The sequence below is a fragment of the Bos indicus x Bos taurus genome, chromosome 5, assembly GCF_003369695.1.
Source record: "Bos indicus x Bos taurus breed Angus x Brahman F1 hybrid chromosome 5, Bos_hybrid_MaternalHap_v2.0, whole genome shotgun sequence".
NCBI lineage: Eukaryota > Metazoa > Chordata > Mammalia > Artiodactyla > Bovidae > Bos > Bos indicus x Bos taurus.
This window is the reverse complement of record NC_040080.1, coordinates 20,897,910-20,921,934: the sequence shown is the minus strand read 5'-3', so window position 1 is coordinate 20,921,934 and position 24,025 is coordinate 20,897,910. Positions and strand designations below refer to the sequence as shown.

Below are 24,025 nucleotides of genomic sequence, written 5' to 3'. Positions count from 1 at the left end.
TGTCTTTAATATATGGCCCCATATAAAGGAAACACATAGAAATGTCTACTCTTTACATGTCCTGAAAATCAAGAAATGAAACTTCTATTTTAGAATAGCAAAATTATTTGTCTCTATTCATATTATAGCAGGACGAAATTACAGCCAATTGCCAACAATGGATATGGTGATCATATAATTGCATAGGGAGAAGCACTCTCCTATAATCATTTATATGAATGTTTATTGCCTGATTTTAGAATTATGTTCTATCCCCAAATCTATTCTTATTTTCACTAGCCTAAGATAGAGACAAAAATGAATTGTATTCATATCAGAACGTTGAAAATCATTATGTACCTTTCTGGAGCCTTGTTATGAGAGAGGAGTAATTCCTGTTCCTGTATTACAGGAGCTACAAAATTAATCATTAAAAAGTTAATATTACTTTAAATGAATCATAATGATTTTAGTTTATGAGCTTGAGAATTCAGTTTATTGTTTAGAAATAGAGTAATCTGAAATAAAACTGATTTAGCAAGAAAAATTAACTAGGTAATGAAGACTTGATGGAAAAAAAATATTTCAAAAACCTAACGGAACAAACTTCACCACGTCTTACAGTATTTGCTTTAACTAATCTCAAGAATTAATTTGTATTTCTCAAAAAGATCTTTAAACCTCCTAAAGCATGCTTTTGAGTTATAAAGTCAGAATATACATATACATGCTGTCTGTAATTCTCCTGTGTTGTATATTTCTGACAAATTAGATATAACATATTGCATTTATTCTAAATGCATGTATTTTAATGATAGGCACATTCTATAATATTATGAAATGTTTAGTGGCATTGACCATCAGTAAAGTGATAAGTTCCCTTACAGTTTTTCAAAAACGTACTTACAAGGAGTAACAATGATCACTGTCACCACAGTGGACATCAAGACGAGGCAGATGATTCCCAGGATCCCAGCAATGAACTTCTCTGGAGGTGACGGTGAACCTGCAGGGACAGAAAAGGAAACTGAGAAAGGAGTGATGGGGACAGCTCTTCAGAGTTTACATACACAAGAACCCACACGAACACAGAGTTATGGATATAAACTTGGACCCCCAACCCATTTTGACCACTGTAGTCTTTCTCTCAGAATATACCATTGCGTTTTCAGCAAATATAAGACTACATGAGTTGTTGATCAAAGACTTCAAATTATAGTAATGCCAGAATAAAAGTAGTCCTCTGATTTCACATCAGAATCCCATATCCAGCTTCAAGTTCTGTTCCTCAAAGTGAAAAATATGTGAGCTTATCCCCTACTCTTCCTCCACACCTCTGCACCCCACTGCACATCCTAGAACAGTTGCATGTGTGTCTAGTAAGTGTTTACCTTTGGAGCGGTGATTCCTGTCGTTCCCATGAAGATTCTGAGGAGCATTTTGAAGATTTAATTCTACATATGTTAATTCCTGCTCAGTCATTGAAATGGAACTTTTAGAAACCTTAGGTTTTCTTTTCTGCCTCTTTGAGTTCTTGACTCCCTTCAGTTCTGCATAGGTTGCTCCTTGGTTATTCATCTCTGCAGCTGAGTGAGATCAAGGACTGTGCTTGAAGTGAACTGAGGTTGAGTGGTGTATGTGAGATAAGCACCCTAGTACAATGACACAGGCGGGGCAAAGCGCTTAGTGCTCACTTTGCAGCTGAACAAACTTAAAGCCTGGTAAATCCTTACAACTGTAAGCAAGTTTTTCACAATAGAATGCTTTTTTGAAAAAGATATTCTATATTTGACGCATATATTATTGATTCAAACAGTGAAAAGCAATAAATTAGGGAGGAATAAAGAAGTTCATGAACAATAATATCCTTATTAAGTCAGATTCCATGGAAATATTTTAAAACCATCATAGTGCTTGTGTTAAAATTAAAATGTTCTGTTAACAAGAGAGATTCACCCATATTTATGATACTTTTGAAATTTAATAATGGTTACAAACAGTTCTTTAAAGATGAGGAGAGAGTAATGTTGACATATACAATAATTTCCTACACTAAATTACATTATTTGTTGACTTACATTATTGATGAAAAAGGATAACAAATGGTCTTTATTTCAAATGGTTGAGGAGTTCTGAGAAAGCATTAAAAACTGAGGAAATGCTTCATATATTGGAAAGTGTTACATGACACATTAAACATATATAACAAAGTAATATGAAAAATAAAACAATAGGAAAGACTAAAAATATTTATTTTACAAAAGTAGTTGATAATTGATTTAATGACTAATATCTGAACCCACAACATGATAAACATGTATAGGTCACTTATGGAAGAACACTGTTGGTTCAAACTTCCAGAAAGATCTGATAGATGTCCAAGTTAGTAAAGGTCATTTTAGCTGTATAAGTGATGGTAATTACTTATAAAAAATCCAGATAACATAATTTAATAATTCAGACAATTGATGCAGTAGTCAGAAATATCTGGAAATTAATTATGACTGAAATTTTATAATATGTGACCTTCAAAAAGTTATTTACTATCTGGTAACCTATATTATTAATATAAAATGGAAATAAGTTTATGCAATATATAACGTGTGTAACACTGAGCACTCAACCTGGAATTTATAAGTTCTCAGTAATTATCAGTTTTAATTATTATCTTAGTCATCATTTCTATGGTACTATTTCTGATTTACATCAGCCTTTAATTAGTATAACATATCATTTATGCAATGTTTGATTTTTAAAAAATACTTTATTTATGACATTTAAGTTTAAAGTAGCCTTTAGATATATGGCAAACCAATACAATATTGTACAGTTAAAAAATAAAATAAAGTATATTAAAAAAAAGAAGTTACTTCATCTTTAATTTCATTAAAAAATTAGGGTTTTTTTATTGAATCTAAATCATATAGGAGGAATTATGTTTGGCCTTTTGCTATATAATGAATTCCTTTCCAAGAATCTGTTTACAGATGTTGAGCAAAATATGTATAAACATATTATTATACAAAAAAGCTTACCATCTACTGATTATAAAATCCAAAACTAATTGTTCCCTATCATGAGGTCAATAAATTTCACTTAATATTATATACACACCCAAATATGCATGCGTGTATTCACTTGACTAGTATTCTACAGACAATAATTTGAATACTTGGAGAAATCACCCAATATTTGGTATTTTATGGTTATTGTTTATACCAAATTATTAAACAACAATGTTCTACTTTGATTTTGTTGTATATTTACTATAGCTCAGTTGCATCCCCTCTAACATTTGTTAGTTCCCACTACGTGAGACGGTCTAGCAGAGAGACAGGAGAGGAGGGACACATACCTTCTGTTGGCCAGGATGTTGTGCATTCTTTAGTGTGCAGATCAGGTTACTCTCTAAAAAGAGACCTGCTATAGCTGGTAACCAAAGGAGAAATTTAAAAACTTAAAACCCAGTCAAGAATAAGCAATGTCTGTGACCTTCACAGGCTGCCCTGTGAGGCTCAGAGTGAAGCTAGAATGGAAAATATTGATTTGTCGTCAATGTGTCACTTCAGGTTTGAACAGGAAATCCTCACACTTAGGCGAGTTGAAGAGAGTTTAGCTTATCACACACCTCCAGAAAATAGGAGACTTTGGGCTCCAATTAAAAGGACAACTGGACCTCTAGTTGTGTTATTTACATTTTCCATTTTTAAATGCCTCTGAGAAATTGTTATCATATACTGTAAGATCCATTAGATCTGATAAACAGAGTGCCTGAAGAACTATGGATGGAGCTCTGTGACACTGTATAGGAGGCAGTGGTCAAGACCATCCCCAAGAAAAAGAAATGCAAAGAGGCAAGATGGTTTTCTGAGGAGGCCTTACAAATAGCTGAGAAAAGAAGAGAAGCTAAAGGCAAAGGAGAAAAGGAAAGATATATTCATCTAAATGCAGAGTTCCGAAGAATAGCAAGGAGAGATAAGAAAGCCTTCCTCAGTGACCAGTGCAAAGGATAGAGGAAAACAATAGAATGGGAAAGAGTAGAGACCTCTTCAAGAAGATTAGAGGTACCAAGGGAACATTTCATGCAAAGATGGGTACAATAAAGGACAGAAATGCTATGGGCCTAAAGCAGAAGATATTAAGAAGAGGTGGCAAGAATACACAGAAGAACTATATAAAAAAGATCTTCATGACCCAGATAAGCACCCAGATCACTTGCCTAGAGCCAGACATCTTGGAATGTGAAGTCAAGTGGGCCTTAGAAAGCATCACTATGAACAAAGCTAGTGGAGGTGATGGAATTCCAGTTGAGCTATTGCAAATCCTGAAAGATGATGCTGTGAAAGTGCTACACGCAATATGCCAGCAATTTTGGAAAACTCAGAAGTGGCCACAGGACTAGAAAAGGTCAGGTTTCATTCCAATCCCAAAGAAAGGCAATGCCAAGGACTGTTCAAACTACTGCACAATTGCACTCATCTCATTTGCTAGCAAAGTAATGCTCAAAATTCTCCAAGCCAGGCTTCAACGGTATGTGAACTGAGAACTTCCAGATGTTCAAGCTGGCTTTAGGAAAGGCAGAGGAAGCAGAGATCAAGTTTCCAACATCCATTGGATCATCAAAAAAGCAAGAGACCAAAAGACTGTTCTATACATCTGTGTCTCTTTTGCTGTCTCGCATACAGGGTTATCGTTACCATCTTTCTAAATTCCACATATATGCGTTAGTATACTGTATTGGTGTTTTTCTTTCTGGCTTACTTCACTCTGTATAATAGGTTCCAGTTTCATCCACTTCATTAGAACTGATTCAAATGTATTCTTTTTGATGGCTTAGTAGTACTCCACTGTGTATATGTACCACAGCTTTCTTATCCATTCATCTGCTGATGGACATCTAAGTTGCTTCCGTGTCCTGGGTATTATAAATGCCATTGAAACATGTATAATATCATATATGAAACGAGTCACCAGTCCAGGTTTGATGCATGATACTGGATGCTTGAGGCTGGTGCAGAGACGACCCAGAGGGATGATACGGGGAGGGAGGAAGGAGGGGGGGTCAGGATGGGGAACATGTGTACACCTATGGTGGATTCATGTTGATGTATTGCAAAACCAATACAATATTATAAAGTAATTAACCTCCAATTACATAAATTTATATTAAAAAAAAAAAGCAAGAGACCTGCGGAAAAACATTTATTTCTGCTTTATTGACTATGCCAAAGCTTTTGGCTATGTGGATCACAACAAACTGTGGAAAATTCAGAAAGAGATGGGAACACCAGACCACCCAACCTGCCTCCTGAGAAATCTATATGCAGGTCAAGAAGCTGCATTTAGAACTGGACATGGAAAAACAGACTGGTTTCAAATCATGAAAGGTGTATGTCAAGCTGTATATTGTCACCCTACTTATTTAACTTATATGCAGAGTACATCATGAGAAACACTGGGCTGGATGAAGCACAAGCTGGAATCAAGATTGCTGGGAGAAATATCAATAACCTCAGATATGCAGATGACACCACCCTTTGGCAGAAAGTGAACAGGAACTAAAAAGCCTCTTGATGAAAGTGAAAGAGGAGAGTGAAAAAGTTGGCTTAAAGCTCAACATTCAGAAAACTAAGGTCATGGCATCTGGTCCCATCACTTCATGGCAAACAGATGGGGAAACAATGGAAACAGTGACAGGCTTTTTTTTGGGGGGGCCCCCAAATCACTGCAGATGGTCACTGCAGCCATGAAATTAAAAGTTGCTTGCTCCTTGGAAGGAAAGTTATGACCAACCTAGACAGCATATTAAAAAGCAGAGACATTACTTTGCCAACAACGGTCCATCTAGTCAAAGGTATGGTTTTTCTAGGAGTCCTGTATGGATGTGAGATTTGGACTATAAAGAAAGCTGAGAGCCAAAGAATTGATGCTTTTGAACTGTGCTATTGGAGAAGACTCTTGAGAGTCCCCTGGACACCAAGGAGATCCAATCAGTCCATCCTAAAGGAAACTAGTCCTGAATATCCATTGGTAAGTCTGATGCTGAAGCGCCAATATTTTGGCCACCTGATGTGAAGAACTGACTCCTTTGAAAAGACCCTGATGCTGGGAAAGATTGAAGGCAGGAGGAGAAGGGGATGACAGTGGATGAGATGGTTGGATGTCATCACTGACTCAATGGACATGAGTTTGAGTAAATCTGGGAGTTTGTGATGAACAGGGAGGCCTGGTGTGATGCAGTCCATGAGATCACAAAGAGTCAGACACAAGTGAGCAACTGAACTGACACACTAGAAGATCTAAAAATTGTGCTATGCTTAGTTCCTCAGTTGTGTTCCAACTCTTTGCAACCCCAAGGCTTCCCTGGTGGTTAAGAGGTTAAAGCATAAAGACTATAACCTGCCAGCCTCCTCTGTCCATGAGAATTTCCCATGCAATAATACTGGAGTGGATTCCCATGACCTCCTCCAGGGGATCAAACATCAAACCCAAGTCTGCTGTAGTGCAGACAGATTCTTTACCATCTGAACCACCAGCCTAAGAATACTGCAGTAGGTAGACTATCCCTTCTTCAGGTTATCTTCCTGACCCAGGAACCCAGCTGGGATCTTCTGCATTGCTGGTGGATTCTTTACCTGCTTACCAGCTGAGCTATCAGGAAAGCCCCCAAAAAATGCACTGCTGCTGCTGCTGCTTCTTCTAAGTCGCTTCAGTCGTGACTGACTCTGTGCGAACGTGTAGACGGCAGCCCACCAGCTCCCTCGTCCCTGGGATTCTCCAGGCAAGAATACTGGAGTGGGTTGCCATTTCCTCCTCCAATGCATGAAAGTGAAAAGTGAAAGTGAAGTCACTCAGTCGTGTCCGACTCTAGCAACCCCATGGACTGCAGCCTACCAGGCTCCTCCGTCCATGGGATTTTCCAGGCAAACATACTGGAGTGGGGTGCCATTGCCTACCTTTATTTAAAAGGAGAAAAACACTTTTGCATTGGGATTCAAAGAAGAAGGAATCCCAAGCCATTTAAAAGTGCTTTTGAAAAGACTCTAAATGGTGTAACTGACATAGAAGTAACTTCAATCCTTCAGTTCAGTTCAGTTCAGTCGCTCAGTTGTGTCCGACTCTTTGCGACCCCATGAATCGCAGCATGCCAGGCCTCTCTGTTCAATTGTTATTGCTATACATTTTGAAGAAAAATTATAAAACACTGGAGCACTGTTGGCCCTTTAGGTGCACAGATCTATGTAGTTCTTAAGAGGAAAAACAAACAAACAACAAGAGCCAAAATGCAATCCTTTTTTGTTGTTGTTTCTGCTTAACTAGCACTTACTTCTGGGGTAAAATAGGGCTCAGACATTCTCATTATATTTAAACATGTAATGATTCTTAAACAATGCTTTTATAATTGTTGCTATGGCTAACAGAATAGATCCTTTTGATTTTGATGCATTTAAAGGGCAACTTTCAAACATTTTAAGATTTTCAATTACAGCTGTCATAGTTTTTTGAATGCCAATATCTGCTTCTTCAGATAATTTAAAGAGAACACAAGAAAGAAATGGAAATCTGCTGTTATTCAAATCAGTCAACCCAATATTGGATATATTTACTGTACTGTATCAATCAGGTTGGATATCCTTAGGATGTTTCTTAAAAATATAGGCTGATATTTACTCACAGTTTGATATTTTGAATTTTTATCTAGAAATGATGTCAGGTAATTTATTTTTAGAGTTTTTGAATTTAGTGATTTCCCACCTGCATGAGAGTCTGAAAGTTGGGCTTTATCTTTCAAGTTTATGTTGGCTGCTAAAGTTCACAAATGGTTTGATCTATGAAATCTTCATAAAATTTGGCATTTTAGTTCTTTATGATTCTTGTCTGAAGGGTGTGAAGTAAATGAAATTCTGAAACCAGTGGAAACTTTCTGTGTGGGAATATTGAATGCTATTGGATCATTGGCTATCTTTTTCTGATATTATATCTCTGAAACCAGTCAAACATATCAACATGGACCCCCTACTCTAAAAGCAGAGGTGAAAGGCCAGTTGAGAGAGCTCGTCCAGGCTGTGTTTCTGACCAAGCTTGTCCTCCAACTGGTGAAATCTCAAGGCACAGACATAGGTGTGATCAGTCAGTGTGGGCATGTAATCCATGCTTCTGCTGTCACACTGTTGAACAAAGATAGATACAGGAGAACTTGCTATGGATGAGCGATGTAGAATTTGGGAGGTTCTGACTGTTGCAGGAAATAATTTACCTTGGGGTACATGTTAATTACTATCTAATGTTCACAGTACCCACTCCAGTGTTCTTGCGTGGAGACTCCCAGGGATGGGGAGCCTGGTGGGCTGCCATCTATGGGGTCGCACAGAGTCGGACACGACTGAAGCGACTTAGCAGCAGCAGTAGCAATGTTCATGTTATTCTACAGGTGAAGACAAGAATGAATCAAAATGAAAGTGGGTCAAAAATATTTATTGTGCAGAACATAATCTTTTTGTCTCCAGTTTTGGGAAATATTTAATTCATTTTTTTTGATGTTAAATTTTGTGGGGTTTTCTCCACAGCTATTGGTGTTACCTACCTCATTAGCAATAAATTTTCCAGTGTTCAAATTCCCTCATCTTCAAATTCGATGCAATCTGAAAGTTTAAATGGCTTGGCACTATGATTATTTTTCTATCAAAAGAAATCCATTTTTGTATTTATAAATTTGCTTTTTAGTGAATATAGTACAAGTATTTGATGGTGAATAAAGCCAAATGAAATATAGTTTGCCTATTATAAGATTTACTCTATAATTTGGCATTGTATGAGGGAGAATATTTCTTGAAAACTAAATGGTAGTGTATTTATCCATTTTATCATTCTTTAATGATTGTTCAAATCTAGATTTCTCAAATTGCAAAGTAACTAAATGGCAAAATATTAAGACATTTTAAAAACCCAAGAATCAATCCTAACCTACTCACTTTCTGCCATAAGGGTGGTGTAATCTGCATATCTGAGGTTATTGATATTTCTCCTGGCAATCTTGATTCCAGCTTGTGCTTCTTTCAGCCCAGCGTTTCTCATGATGTACTCTGCATATAAATTAAATAAGCAGGATGACAATATACAGCCTTGACATACTCCTTTTCCTATTTGGAACCAGTTTGTTGTTCCATGTCCAGTTCTAACTGTTGCTTCCTGACCTGCATACAGGTTTCTCAAGAGGCAGATCAGGTGGTGTGGTGTTCCATCTCTTTCAGAATTTTCCACAGTTTATTGTGATCCACATAGTCAAAGGCTTTGGCGTAGTTAACAAAACAGAAATAGATATTTTTCTGGAACTCTCTTGCCTTTTTGATGATCCATTGGATGTTGGCAATTAGATCTCTGGTTCCTCTGCCTTTTCTAAAACCAGCTTGAACATCTGGAATTTCATGGTTCATGTACTGCTGAAGCCTGGCTTGGAGAATTTTGAGCATTACTTTACTAGCATGTGCGATGAGTGCAATTGTGTGGTAGTTTGAACATTCTTTGGCATTGCCTTTCTTTGGCATTGGAATGAAAACTGACCTTTTCCAGTCCTGTGGCCACTGCTGAGTTTTCCAAAGTTGCTGGCATATTGACTGCAGCACTTTCACAGCATCATCTTCCAGAATTTGAAATAGCTGCACTGGAATTCCATCACCTCCACTAGCTTTGTTCATAGTGATGCTTTCTAAGGCCCACTTGACTTCACATTCCAGGATGTCTGGCTCTAGGTGAGTGATCACACCATCCTGATTATCTTGGTCATGAAGATCTTTTTTGTACAGTTCTTCTGTGTATTCTTGCCACTGCTTCTTAATATCTTCTGCTTCTGTTAGGTCCATACATTTCTGTGCTTTATCGAGCCCATCTTTGCATGAAATGTTCACTTGGTATCTCTAATTTTTTGAAGAGGTCTCTAGTCTTTCCAATTCTGTTGTTTTCCTCTATTTCTTTGCATTGATCACTGAGGAAGGCTTTCTTATCTCTCCTTGCTATTCCTTGGAACTCTGCATTCAGATGTTTATATCTTTGCTTTTCTCCTTTGCTTTTCGCGTCTCTTCTTTTCACAGCTATTTGTAAGGCCTCCCCAGGTAGCCATTTTGCTTTTTTGCATTCCTTTAAGAGGAGAGTGAAAAAGTTGGCTTAAATCTCAACATTCAGAAGACGCAGATCATGGCATCCAGTCCCATTACTTCATTGGAAATAGATGGGGAAACAGTGGAAACAGTGTCAGACTTTATTTTTTGGACTCCAAAATCACTGAAGATAGTGATTGCAGCCATGAAATTAAAAGACCCTTACTCTTTGGAGGGAAAGTTATGACCAACCTAGATAGCATATTCAAAGCAGAGACATAACTTTGCTAACAAAGGTCCGTCTAGTCAAGGCTATGGTTTTTCCAGTGGTCATTTATGGTTGTGAGAATTGGACTGTGAAGAAGGCTGAGCACTGAAGAATTGATGCTTTTGAACTGTGGTGTTGGAGAAGACTCTTGAGAGTCCCTTGGACTGCAAGGAGATCCAACCAGTCCATCCTAAAGGAGATCAGCACAACATTGTAAAGCAATTTTCCTTCAACTAAAAAAAAAGTTAAAAAATAAGAAACATATTAAGCTTTTATTTTGTAGAAAGTTGCATATTAATTTTAATTTTTTAAAATGAATTTTGTTTTTTAGAACATTTATAGAAAAAGTTTGAAGATAGTATAGAATTCCATTCTGAAATCAGTTCCTCTTTAATTCATTTTATATTAGTCTTGCACTTTTGTTGTAATTAATAAACCAACATCAGTGTATTTTTAGTAATGAAAATCCATAGTTTATTCATGCTTCTGTAATTGTTTTTACCTATGTCCTTTTTCTATTCCAGAATCCCATCCAGGTTACCACATATCATTTAGATGTCACGTCTCTTTAGGCTCCCCTGGGCTATTACAGTCTTTCCTTGTGTTTGATGATCTTGATAGTTTTGAAAAGTGCAAGGTAGGTATATTTTAGAGTACCCTTCATTGAGATATGTCTGACATTTTTCTCATGAGGAGATTGGAGTTGTAAATTTGGGGAGGACGACATAGTGCAAATTTTATTACATCAAATCAAGGGAACAAACTGTGAACATGACCTCACTGCTGATGTTACCTTTGCTCACTGAGGTGGTGTTTGTCAGGTTTTCCACTCGAAGGTTACTCTTATTTTCCCTCTTCCACATGACTCTGTAATAATTTCTTTGGAAGGAAATCATTATGTGCAGTAAGTACTTAAGGAGTAAGGAGTCCCATCCCTTTAGGCAAGAGCATCTACATTATTTATTTAGAATTTTTCTGCACAGGAGATTGTTTCATCTCCCTCATTTGCTAAAGTATTCAATCATTTTATACTACTGTGGACTCATGGGTATTTTATATTGGGGTTATAATTAACACTATTTCTTTTCTGTGATTTTTGCTGCTTAAATTGTTCCAGCTTTGGCCATTGGTAATTCCTTTACCTAGTTGATATACCTCTACAGTTTTAAGCATTTCTCCATTTTCTAGAACTACAAAAATCTCCAGGCTCTTCTTATGTATTTCCTACCCCTATTTTAGAATCAGCCATTTTTTTCAAGTAGCTAAGATTTTATTTACTAGTAATGGAATTATAATAAAAAATGGCCGCTAAGTAAGTTTTTTCTTTTTTGCAAAAAAAGTTAAAACGATTTTGAAAAAGACAATACAGGAGAACTCACATCACTTCACAACGTCCTATAAATTCACAATAATCAAGTAATTGGTGAAAGAAGGCAGATATTCAGATCAATGAAATAGGATAGAGTTTAGAAATAGATACAAGTGGTGAATTGATTTTTGACAAATTGCCATTATAATTCAATAGAAAAGTACAATTTTCAAAAAATGGTGCTGAAATAACTAGACATATTTTTGCAAAACATTTTTAAAAAGAATTTAATCCATACTTTGCTCTATATACAAAATTAATGCAACGAAATATAGATATCAATGCAAACATCCAAAATACATAAAGAGAGAACTCTCAAAGCTCGATAATAAGAAAATGAACAACCCACTAAAAATAAGCAAGATATTTAATCAGTCTTTACCATAGGAGATCATATGAAAGGATGGTGCACATCATTTATTGGTTCAGTTCAGTTCAGTCATTCAGTGGTGTCCGACTCTTTGTGACCCCATAAATTGAAGCATGCCAGGCCTTCCTGTCCATCACCAACTCCTGCAGTTTACTCAAACTCATGTCCATCAAGTCGGTGATGCCATCCAGCCATCTCATCCTCTGTCGTCTCCTTCTCCTCCTGCCCCCAATCCCTCCCAGCATCAGAGTCTTTTCCAATGAGTCAACTCTTTGCATGAGGTGGCCAAAGTACTGGAGTTTCAGCTTTAGCATCATTCCTTCCAAAGAAATCTCAGGGCTGATCTCCTTCAGAATGGACTGGTTGGATCTCCTTGCAGTCCAAGGGACTCTCAAGAGTCTTCTCCAACACCACAGTTCAAAAGCATCAATTCTTCGGTGCTCAGCTTTCTTCACAGTCCAATTCTCACATTCATACCTGACTACTGGAAAAACCATAGCCTTGACTAGACGGACCTTGGTAGGCAAAGTAAGGTCTCTGCTTTTGAATATGCTGTCTAGGTTGGTCATAATTTTCCTTCCAAGGAGTAAGCATCTTTTAATTTCATGGCTGCAATCACCATCTGCAGTGGTTTTCGAGCCCAGAAAAATAAAGTCTGACACTGTTTCCACTGTTTCCCGATCTGTTCCCCATGAAGTGATGGGACCAGATGCCATGATCTTAGTTTTCTGAATGTTGAGCTTTAAGCCAACTTTTTCACTCTCCTCTTTCACTTTCATCAAGAGGCTTTTTAGTTCCTCTTCACTTTCTGCCATAAGGGTGGTATCATCTGCATATCTGAGGTTATCGATATTTCTCCCGCAATATTCATTAGAGATATACAAATATACCTTCATTATACTACACCTTTATTAACATCAGTTTTTAATTTTTTCAATATTAAAGTTAGTAGGACACCAGCAAATGGAATTCTCATGCACTGCTAATAGAATGCAAAATGGTACAGCCACTTTGCAATATGGAATCATACCCAGAAGTCTGGACTTGCCAGAGAGCATTCAAGCTATTAGTTGTGGTAAAGATCACAAACACAGATCTATTTGTTTTCTTTCTGTTACTATACTGTCTTTCTGATAAAAGGTAAGAAATCAAACAAATGCATATACAATTGATACAGAATAATGACTTCATGTACTCTTGGCATTAAATCCCAGGTAAAATGTACATGGCTGTGACAACAGTTTGAAAGATTACTTACTAGATCTGTGTGAGTTGCAGAAATTGACTACACAGTCCTAAGGTTCATGAGAAGCACTGATACTTTCTCACTCTGCCAACCTGTGCTCATAATTGGTATGATCTGGGATTTATGTTTGAAAGAGGCAGAAGTGGAGCGTCCACAATGTATCTCCATCAAGCTAAAATATAGGTGCAGCCGGTAACAAAGCATTCTGAAATTAGCCATATAGACTGGACTTCCAAGGGTCTGAGTTTTTATAAGGAAACGTTGTTGCATGTGTCTTTGGTTGTTGTTTCATTAGGTAGCAAGACAAGCTATCAACTTCTCACAAATGAAGTGCATGAATCTGGAACAGTCAGAAGCAGACATCTTTGTTGCTTTAATATATGCAGTTTCCTTCATTTGACTCTGTCCAATCACTTAAAATAAAATAAAAGCATATAAATAATGTAAAATAGACATTCACTAATGTAAACATAAGAAATATTGGTTCAAAGTTAAGGTATATATATTTTTTCTTTCCTTACAAGAAACTATCCCTTGGTGCCCTAGCCTTTCCTAAAGCACACTCTATAAGGATTATAGCAACAAGTTGAAAAGCCTCCCTCTCTATATATTTTATAGCCTCCCTCTCTATATATACTCATTTTCTGAACTTAAATTCTTTGTATGTGTGTGTCTGTATGTACACGCAATGCTCATGTGTGTGCTCAGTCGCTAAGTTCTGTCCTATTCTTTACAACCCCATGGACAGTAGCCTGCCAGCCTCCTCTGTTCATGGGATTTCTCAGGCAAGAATATTGCAGTGTGTTGCCATTCTCCAGGGGATCTTCCTGATCCAGGGATCAAACCTGTGTCTCCTGCATTACCAAAGGACTCTTTACCACTGAACCACCTGTATATGCCCATATATGTATGCATATTTGTCTATATATTGAAAGTGTGCATTTCCCTATATACTTTTCAAAATGTAAACCAGAATATGGAACTTATTATTTACTATCTATTCTAGAGACTTACGATTTTAAAGAAGGCATTGACTTTTCTTCCCATGTCCATTGATTTCTGGTTCCTTTACGAGATAATCCAATCCCATAGTAATAGGATAGTCTGCTTTGAATGAAGTTCTGCAATAAAAAGTGATATATTCTATGAGAAAAATGTCTTTCCATAATTCTGAAATGAAATAATAATCTTTTTAATATTTTATTATTTTGAGTAACAAATAGTTTCAAGATCAATTTCATCCTGATTCTGTTGAAATGATAAAATAAAAGAATCTTAGTTATATTTATTAAATATAGTGACATAAATGAGACACAAAATAACACTGTCTTAGCTTACCTATCTTTTTTTTTTTTTAAGATTTTTTGGATGTAGATCATTTTTTGAGACTTCCTTGGTGGCTCAGATGGTTAAGCGTCTGTCTACAATATGGGAGACCTGGGTTCAATCCCTGGGTCAGGAAGATCCCCTGGAGAAGGAAATGGCAATCCACTCCAGTACTATTGCCTGGAAAATCCCATCGACAGAGGAGCCTGGTAGGCTACAGTCCATGGGGTCACAAAGATTTTAAAGCTTTTATTGAATGTGTTGTAATATGCTTCTGTTTTATGCTTTGGATTTTTAGCTGAGAGGCATGTGGGCTCTTAGCTGCATGAGGTGGGATCACAACTGTACCTTGTGTGCTGAAAGGTAAAGTCTTAACCATTGGACCACTAGGGAAGTCTGTACCTATCTTATTTAATCTTCAGACTAAAATATCTTAATTTACTTTCAACACTGATAATTGTAGCTCAAGAAAAAATTCTGAGCAAAATTGGTTGGTATTTTGAGGTCCAGGTGTGACAGATGTGAGGTTTTTACCAATGTCATTAAAATTTTTTTTTTCAAAAGTACTGTGCTTATTTTTTGTGAAGTGAGCATCTTGAAGAAGTGTCCTTATTATACCAGATGAGATGTTTACATAGGTATCTGGAAATTACTTGATAAGTACAAATGTAAATGATGTTCATCTTGTAACTTAATTTTTACCACGTTTATGCACATATATTGGACTTTCCCTGATGGCTAGTGGTAAAGAACCTGCCTGCTAATGAAGGTGATGAGGGTTTGATCTCTGGTTCTGGAAGATTCCCTGGAGAAGGAAATGGTCACCCACCCAAGTACTCTTGCCTGGGAAATCCCATGGACAGAGGAGACTGGCAGGCTACAGTCCATGGGGTCACAAAAGAGTCGACATGACTTAGCAACTAAACAACAAACAACAGCAATGTACGTATATTATCTCATGTGATCTTCCTAAAATATGTTGGAAAGAAAATATAACCAGTTTTATTACAAGCAAAGTAATGTGTGAGAGGGAATTAAAGAGAGAGTTTCTGACTATAAATTCTGTATTTCTCTATTCTGCTTTAGTTTTTACCCTTAGTTTGTTTTTATTTTCCTTTGTTTCTTTCACCATAGAGAATATGGCAAAAACTTAGTCTCTCTACCCAGAAAAAAGTTACGTACATACCATCTACTCATAAGATTTGACATTCAATTTTATGGTTTTCATAGATGGTCTTATTTCTTGATGGAGATATCTTACATAAAAGATTAGGGCTTCTAGACTCTAAAGCTAATTTTTGAGCCCACCAGGCTTCCCTGTCTATGGAATCCTCCAGGCAAGAATACTGGAATGGGTTGCCATTCCCTTCTCCAGGGGATCTTGCTGACCCAGGGATCAGACCCAGATCTTCTGCATTGCAGGCAGATTCTTTATTGTCTGAGCCACCAGGGAAGCCCCTTGGAATAAAAAGGAAGTTAATTCAGATCTGCAAATGTCTTCTTTTCGGGTTCAGATTTGCTCTGTTCTCTTGATGGTTTTCAAGTTCATATTTTTATAACTATTTATGAGTTTAAAAGCCAAAAATATGGGTGATTGTACTATTACAGATAATTGAGTTAGTCTTAGTGTCTGTGAAAGAATATTAAAAGATTCTCCTTAACTTGGAATGTAGAAATATATTTCTTGAAAGAATAATAGTAAGTTAATTCTCTATTCAAATCAAGGATATTGATAAGGATTATGAAATATTTAGTTCAATTTTCTTGGAAGTTAGTATGAGTTAAAATTTAATATGAGTTTGAATTAATTGATCTTATAATCATATGAATTTTAAATTCATACCAAGTCTTCCGTTTACCCTAAACTCAGTGGTATTGTACTTCTTGATTTTGTTGGAGGTAAAATGACATTTTTTTTTTTTAGAGAGAAGCTACATTTCCATGAAATTATCAGTATGAAAATATAATTATCTCTGATAAAATGAAATATTTTAAGCATAATTTTTTCCTAGTTGTTTCATGTTTCCCTTTACATTTGCTCTACTGGAAAGGTTCTAACTGGGGGTGAGTTAGATGAATTAAAGGAAATTCTAATTTCATTTCTACTTGTATTTCTGACCTTAAGATGAGAACTGTCTAGATCTGAATCAACTTACAACTGTAAACTATGGACACTCAAATATTATCAAGCATTCAGATTTAGCTAACAGGACTTTCCCAGTGGTCAAGTTGTTAAGAATCTGTCAGGCAACGCAGGGGACACAGCTTGGATCCCCAGTCCAGTAAGATTCCACGTGCAACAGACAGCTAAACCTGCACACTACAACTACTGAGCCTGAGCTTTGAGCCCATACTCCACAACAAGGGAAGTCACCTCCACAAGAAGCCCTGTCACCGCAGTTAGAGAAAGCCCACGGGTAGCGAGGAAGACCCAGCACAGCTTAAAAAAAAAAAATGATTTAGACAACAACTAATGGCCAGATGGCCAAAAGAATAAGATGAATACAGGGTGAGACGGAAAACAGAAATACGTCACCAGTTCTTCCTTATCTTCTATCTTAAGAAGTGTGGAGTCCATTTCCTTGCAGCGTTTTTTACTTTCTTCAAAGTTCTTCGATTCATCTGAAAAATGGTAACATTTCTGTCCACAACACGACCATTTACTTTTACATTCCTTTCCTTCAAAACAAAAGATATTCCCCAGAGACCATTCAGTGTGTATCCTGAAAGGAATGCTCTGGAACTTAGCTACTGAGGAATCCTTTCTACTCCTTGTAAAACCATTGATTTCGTGAGATGGATGGACTTCGTTTCTACGTTCCTGGCCTTAGGGAGATGACTTACATCCCTCCAAATCTATGCATGAGACTATTAAAATTCTCTAGGAAATATATCTTAGAAAATTGATGTTTTTTCTCACAATCTCTACAGATAGGAGTTCACAGGGGAAAACAACTTCTTTGTATTCTCTGAAAGAAAGAAAGTGAAAGTCGCTCAGTCACGTCTGACTCTTTGCAACCTGTGAACTATACAGTCCATGGAATTCTCCAGGCCAGCATATTGGAGTGGGTAGCCTTTCCCTTCTCCAGGGGATTTCCTCAACCCAGGGATAGAACCCAGGTCTCCCGCATTGCAGGCGGATTCTTTACCAGCTGAGCCACAAGGGAAGCAGTCTCTAGACTAAGTAAAATCTATAGGTACAGAGCTGATCTTAACTTAGCATTGATACACTAACCTAGTGCCTAATCTACATACCCATATGAGAGCATATAATAATGATTAGAGACTGTGCTAAAGGAGATGTAGAATTTTTTGGTAGAAAAAGTATTATTTTGAGACATGGTGATTTAAAAGAATATATCATGTATACTGAAGAATCTAACTACTGGGAAAGACGAGTATTTTTTTCTGAAATTAAATAAAATGAAAGTTGGACTTTATAGTTGGCTGAGTCTAAAATAACATCCAAATTGAGCAGGTTATCAATTGACTGAGAGAAGCAGAGAAGACACTTGTTGGTCTCAGTCTTTTATCTACATACCTCTAAAGTGGGTTCTCTTTGAAAGTCATGATTTTAGATGTGGAATTTTCTTGTGTTCCATTGTCCAATGGAGGCTCTGGTAGTCCACCCTGGAAAACATTCACTGTACATTATTGAAGTGAAGTGAAAGTAGCTCAGTTGTGTCCGACCATGTGCGATCCCATGGCCTATACAGTCCGTGGAATTCTCCAGGCCAGAATATTGGAGTGGTAGGCTTTCCCTTCTCCAGGGGATCTTCCCAACCCAGGGGTCGAACCCAGATCTCCTGCATTGCAGGCGGATTCTTTACCAGTTGAGCCACAAGGGAAGCCCAATAATACTGGTGTGGGTAGCCTATCCCTTGTCCAGGGGACCTTCCCAACCCAGGAATCAAAACAGGGTCTCCCGCATTGTGGGCAGATTTTTTACCAACTGAGCTCTCAGGGACATCAGTACATCATTAGCTCCAGGAAAACATAACATGGGGCAGACTAAAAGGCATACATTAAATTTTAAGATGTCAGTTAATATTCAGGAGTTTTATTCCTGTGCTTTTTAGGGAGATAAGACTATAAAGGAAGATGCAAATTACATCATGAAAAAGCCTTCAGGGATGCTAAGGTAGTTGGATTTTTACGGTAGAGCTTGTGATATCAATGCCAGCAATGAGTAATCTGAAAATAGCATTTTGCAGAATTATTCACAACAGCCAAGATATGGAAACATCCTAGGTGTCCATTGACAGATGAATGGATAAAAAAGTTGTGGGATACACACACACACACATGTATGCACATACATACAATACAATACTCAGCCACAAGAAAGAAGGAAATTCTGTCATTTGCAACAACATAGATGAACTTTAAGGACATTATACTAAGTGAAATAAGTCAGACAAAGACAAGTATTGTATGCTGTCACTTATTTGTGGAATCTGAAAAACTGAACTCATAGAAGCAGAGAGCAGAATAGTAGGTTCTAGGTTCTGGGGAGCAGAGAAGGGGGAGAAATATTCAAAGGGTACATAATTTCAGTTATAAAATAAATACATGAGTATCTAATGTACAGGATTGTGACTGTAATTTAAAATATTGTATTCAATACCTGAATGTTGCTGAGACGATCTTAAATATTCTCACCACAAGAAAGAAGTGGTAATTATGTGGCTGGTGGTAATCACTTTACAATATATGTGTATAAAATCAATGCATTGTATACCTTCAACTTACACAATGTTAAATGTCAGTTATAGCTCAATAAAGTTGGAAAAAATAAAAAAAAGAAAAATGTTTTATTTAAAATAGATCAAAAATAATAAAATATCCAGAAATATATTTAACTAATATGTGCAAAACATATACTTTTAAAAACAAAATTGTTAAAAGTCAAAGATTTAAATAAATGGATGTAAAGATATATCATATTTCCCTTATGTCACATGTGAAAATTAACAGAAAATGGATGAAAGCACAAACATGAAGAAGTAAAAACAATGCTTTAGATAGCGTAGGTGAAAGTGTGATTCTGGATTAGGCAATGGTTTTTTAGATATGATACTAAAACGCTCTGTTTTAGAATAACAATATTTTTTATCTCTTATAGCAGGATAAAATTAGAGTCAATTGCCTATAATGGATATGGTGATCATATTGCTGCATAGGGAGAAAGCCTCTCTTATAATGATTATTTAGGAATATTTGTTGCCTGATTTTATAATTTATGTTCTACCCCAAAATCTGTTTCTATCTTCACTAGCCTAAGAGAGAGACAAAACACAAACTATATTTATATTAGAAGTTTGAAATCATTATGTACCTTTCTGGAGCTTTGTTACCAGAGAGGACTTATTTTGTCCTGATATTTGGGTACCTAGAAAAAAATGGAAGTAATCTTCGAAAATATTAACATTGATTTAAATAAATCATAATGTTTTTAGTTTAAACATGGTGTTTGTAGGATTTAGGATGATCTGGAAAAAAATGCTTTAAGAATAATTAATGAGGTAATGAAGACTGGGGGGTGTATATTTCAAAAATCTTAGAGAAAAGACTCCACCACCTCTTACAATACTTGGTTCAAGCAATCTCAAGAATTAATTTGTTTTTCTCAATAAGGTGTTTCAATTTGTTAAAGTATATCTTTGAGTTATGAAATCAGAAAATATCTATGTATATATTTAATTTTCCCTACAATCATTCTGTAATTTATACTTTGGTCAAGTCAGAATAAGAATTCAATACTTAGGCTAAATGCACACATTAAAATAAGAGTTCTATTCCATAATAATATGACATTTTAGAGGCACCAACGATCATTAAAATGAAAGGTTCAATCATAATCTTTCAAAACTTGACTTAGGTGGAATAGAAGTTATCACTCTCACTATAGTATACATCAAGACAAAACATTCCCAGGATTCCCAGGATCACAACAATGAGCTTCTCTTGAGCTGACGGTGAATCTGCAGGGAGAGAAAAGGAAACACTGAGAAAGGAGTGATGAAGACAGTTATTTTAGAAGAACAAAAGATCCCACATCCGTGAGAATTCAAAGACATCAACTTGGACCCCAAAACATTTACCATTGCAATCCTCCTCTCAGAATATACCATTCCTTTTTCAGCGAATATAAGGCTTCACGAGTTGTAGATCAAAGACTACAAATTACAGCAATGCCTGGGTAGGTAGTCCTAGAGGAGGGCATGGCAACCTTCTCCAGCATTCATGCCTGGAGAATCCCCATAGACAGAGGAGCCTGGCGGGCTACAGTCCATGGGGTGGCAAAGAGTTGGACACAACTGAGCGACTAAGCACAGCACAGCACATATGTCATATTAGAATATTGTATTTCAAATTCCAGCTCTAAGTCTCATTAATAAAACCATGTAAGCGGGTAAATGCTTTACACTTGCAGCGGTAGTTCCTGTCATTCCATTGACATAAAGAAAGGCAATTTGAAAGTTTAATCCCACGTAGGTTTTCTCCTGCTCAGCTGCTAAAATTGATCTTCTCAGGATCTTACCTCTCATTTGCTGTCTCCTGGTGTCCTTAACCAGACTCGGTTCCGAGTAGTTTTCCTCTTGGTTCTTCATCTCTGTGGCTGTTTAATGTCAAGGATGTGGCTCTATGGAAACTTCACATAAGTAGTTAATAAATGGTGTATAAAAGCACAAGAAGCCTTGAAAGGTTAAACTGGGTGATGTGTGAGATCAGTTAACAGCACTCATTTAGCAGCTGAGCAAATCCAAGTTTGGTTCTCATTTCAGTAGACCTTTAGACAACTGTTTCATCATAGAGTAAGTAGTTTTAAAAATAGTATTTGATGTGTAATAACCAAGAATGGTGGGAAATGGCGGGAAGTGAGAAGGAAACTCAAAGGAGGGGACATATGTACACCTATGATTAATTTATGCTGATGTATGACAGAAATCAAACCAATATTATAAACCATCATCAATCAGTTAAAAACAACTAATTCTCTGTTTGACATAATGTTACTTGTTTATTGGAACAATGAAAATTAGTAGATTACTGAAAAAGTTCATGAATAGTAATATCCTGATGAAATGAAAGTCAAAATTCACAGAAACACTTGAAAATTGTTATAATATCTTTGTTCAAATTAAAGTCTATATTTGAAAAACATGCACCAATTATATAGTTAAGTTTAAAATCCGTTAAAAGTTAAAGACAGCTTTCTATGATGAGGGAATAACAGTATTGGCATATATGGTACACTCTGCATTAATCTACTTTAATTGGGACATTCATTAATGAAAAGGGAATGAGATGCTATCAAATAATTCTTCTAATTTGAGTGATTGTGGAGCTCTAAGAAATCATTAAAAATTAAAGAAATATTTTATATGTTAAAAATGGTACATGACATATTAAATTCTCCAAAGAGTTCATCATATAAAGACAAAACAATGTTAAAATGTCATTAAATACTTATTTTACATGAGTAATTGACAGTTGACAATGGCTAAGATATGAAATCACAAAATGATAAGGAAAAGCATACATCATTTATGGAAGAACAATGTTGGTACAAACTTCGAGGAAGATCCTGAGGCTGTTAAGTCAATGAGGGAAGCTTTAGTTGTATCAGCAATTATAAGAAGTCAACAATGTGCCTTAAAAATTCAGTCAATGGATTCTGTAGTAGTGCAATCTACAATTAATTCTGGCTTTGAAATTTACAATGTATGACCATTAAAAATTATTTAGTATTTAGCAAATGAGTTTACTAATCTAAAATGAGAATAAAAATATGTATGATATAAAGCATGTAAAACACCTAATATTAAATTTGCCTTTTATTTTATTTCTTATTTTAATGCAATTGCCATGATAGTATTCATATCAGGCATATAATTTATTAGAAAGAAATCTCTGTGTTAGTGTGATTTATCTTTTTTCAAATTTATGACCAAGTTTTTATAAAGCATTTGATTGTATATAATTGAGTTAATCCAGCATTTTACTGGAGGTACCATATTCTGATTTTTACTTTAATTAGACCAGTGAAGAATTTTATTGGCCACTCACAATTCTATGAATCCATTTTAATAACATATTTTTAAGGGCTGAGTTAAATATTTAATACTATATCTAATTCTATGTCTATTGATGACAAAATACAATGTTAACTGTCCCTTGTCCTGATGCTACTGATATTCCGTCTTAAATTGGATTGATTAACAAACTCAGTTATACATGAAAGTTTTCCCTTGAATAATGTCTGCAGGCAAGAATTTGAACATTTTAAGAAATCTTCCTCAATACTTCATATTTTATTCTTATTTTCTCCCAAAACTAAAATACCCAAATATCAAATACAGATACCAATCTCTCTTTAATTTGTTTGCTTACCAATTGTCCCTAAATCGAACCACATTGGCATTTGTAATCTCCTGCTAAATGAGATGAGGAATTAGGAAGGAGAGGGAAACACATACCTTCTACAGGCCAGAGTCCTGCCTCTTCTCGTGAGTGGCCAGGTTACTGTGAAAATCAAACAATGTCTGTGGTCTTCACAGACTGCCCTGTGAAGGCCCAGAGTGAAACAATAGTGGAAAAAGTACATTCTTATCACCGAGTCACTGAAACAGGAAATTCTTACGCTTGGGTATTTTGAAGACAGTTTATCTCATCACACAACTCCAGAGTATAGGAGACTTTGGATATGTAGTGTATCAGTTAGTTTGTTCTTTGGTGAGTTCCTCTGAGAATTGATTTCCCTTTCTAAAAGATATAGGGGGACAAAGGACATGATCACCCTGCTGTTAACTTGCTTTCACTTCATTCATCAATGCTGAACATCTACTCCTTGTCAAGAGTAACTTCAATGTTTAAGTTTTACTTTTAGATAAGTTTGCTAAATCTAGGCATTACTTATTTCTTTTCCTTATAATCTCATTGTGTCATTTCTATTATAATGGAGGAAATCATAATTCCATTAACAGTACGTATTTAAGGATACTTATCCCTAATTCAGAAGAGTTACTACGTTTTAAACTTTTTTAACTGTCATCTAATTTTTAGCTTTCTAAAATCTAGACAAATGGAATATAAATCTGTAGTTATATACCAATTTATTGTTGTTGTTCAGTCGTGAAGCCATGTCTGACTCTTTGTGACTCTGTGGACTGCAGCAGGCAAAATTTCCCTTTTACTATCTCCCTGAGTTTGTTTAAATTCACGTCCAGTGATGGGCTTCCCTGGTGGCTCAGATGGTAAAGAGTCTGCTTGTGATGCAACAGACCTGGGTTCAATCCCTGGCTGAGGAAGATCCCCTGGAGAAAGAAATGGCAACCCACTCCAGGATTCTTGCCTGGAAAATTCCATG

At 36.2% G+C, this 24,025-nt stretch overlaps 1 protein-coding gene and 2 long non-coding RNA genes across 3 annotated transcripts in view; all 3 read right to left on the bottom strand.

Annotated features, from left to right (window-relative positions):
- LOC113892469 (NKG2-A/NKG2-B type II integral membrane protein-like) overlaps nucleotides 1-24,025 on the bottom strand; it is a 42,541-nt gene that overhangs the window by 3,096 nt on the left and 15,420 nt on the right. The gene's annotated exons all lie outside the window — the stretch shown is intronic.
- LOC113892473 lies at nucleotides 12,972-18,352 on the bottom strand. The gene is made up of 4 exons (XR_003511066.1): nucleotides 18,194-18,352; nucleotides 17,189-17,274; nucleotides 14,341-14,447; nucleotides 12,972-13,739 (listed from the first exon to the last, which is right to left on the bottom strand). It is a non-coding gene; the product is annotated as an uncharacterized LOC113892473 (long non-coding RNA).
- Nucleotides 18,549-23,819, bottom strand: LOC113892474. Its single transcript, XR_003511067.1, has 3 exons — nucleotides 21,197-23,819; nucleotides 19,991-20,636; nucleotides 18,549-18,846 (listed from the first exon to the last, which is right to left on the bottom strand). It is a non-coding gene; the product is annotated as an uncharacterized LOC113892474 (long non-coding RNA).